The following is a 1015-nucleotide window of genomic DNA, read 5'->3' as shown; positions in this document are numbered from 1 at the left end:
TTGCACCATGTCGGGTCGGTTTGCTCGCCAGATTGAGAGAGGGCGCAAAGTGGCTATCGTGGCACAAACCGATCGCTGATTAACTCGACCCGACCCGTCCAGACCCGATCCCATCCGCAATGGGCACCCGGTATAAGACTGTCCTCTATGGTTATAACAATTCTGAAATTATGCAATCAGAGCCAAAAAAATGTGAAATTATGCGATTCTGTTAATTTTAACAAAGAATGATAAAGGAAAATAATCATAAATTATGCAAAAAAACGATCAAATTCTGCTAAGTTATGAGAGGTGCATAAAACCATGGGTACAGATAAGACCGTAGGCTGTGCTGTACTATCTTTGTAAGAACTCACCTCAAAGAAGGACTTGCTCTGGTCGGCGTACTCATCCGCGGTGTGGGCGACTCCCCCTCCCCCTGCTCCCCCCGCCGAGCCGGGCTGTGGTGAGGGTTTGTTGTAGATGTCCCTGGACGCTTCTCTGATCGCCTTGAACAGCTGTGGGATCTGAAGACAGCGAATAGAATTAGAGAGAGAGGAAAATAACAATAATAGCAACATACACACGCACACCAGCAATAATAATAATAATGATGATGATGATGATGATGATGATGATGATGATGATGATGATGATGATGATGATAATAACATTAACATTATGTATAAAATGGAAGATGAGATTTCCCCGATAATCTTAAAACCAAATGGGGAAAATAGAACAAGCTACATACGACCATAATACAAATTAAAGAAACAGGGGGGGGGGGAGACAGGCAGACAAATAAATAAACACCCCACCATAAGATAGACCGATAGAAGAAAAATTCAACAATTAGATGAAGATTCATTTTATAATTTTTAACGACGCCTCTTATCGCCTTCAACAGATCTAACTAGAGTGAAGAAAATCTCGTCGACTCAATAGCCGTCATTCAAAAGAAGGAGTAGAAGGAAAACGGACAGACAGACAGACAGACAGACAGACAGACAGACAGACAGACAGACAGACAGAC

Source organism: Aplysia californica, unplaced genomic scaffold (assembly GCF_000002075.1).
Source record: "Aplysia californica isolate F4 #8 unplaced genomic scaffold, AplCal3.0 scaffold00683, whole genome shotgun sequence".
NCBI lineage: Eukaryota > Metazoa > Mollusca > Gastropoda > Aplysiida > Aplysiidae > Aplysia > Aplysia californica.
Note: the sequence above shows the minus strand (reverse complement) of the source record.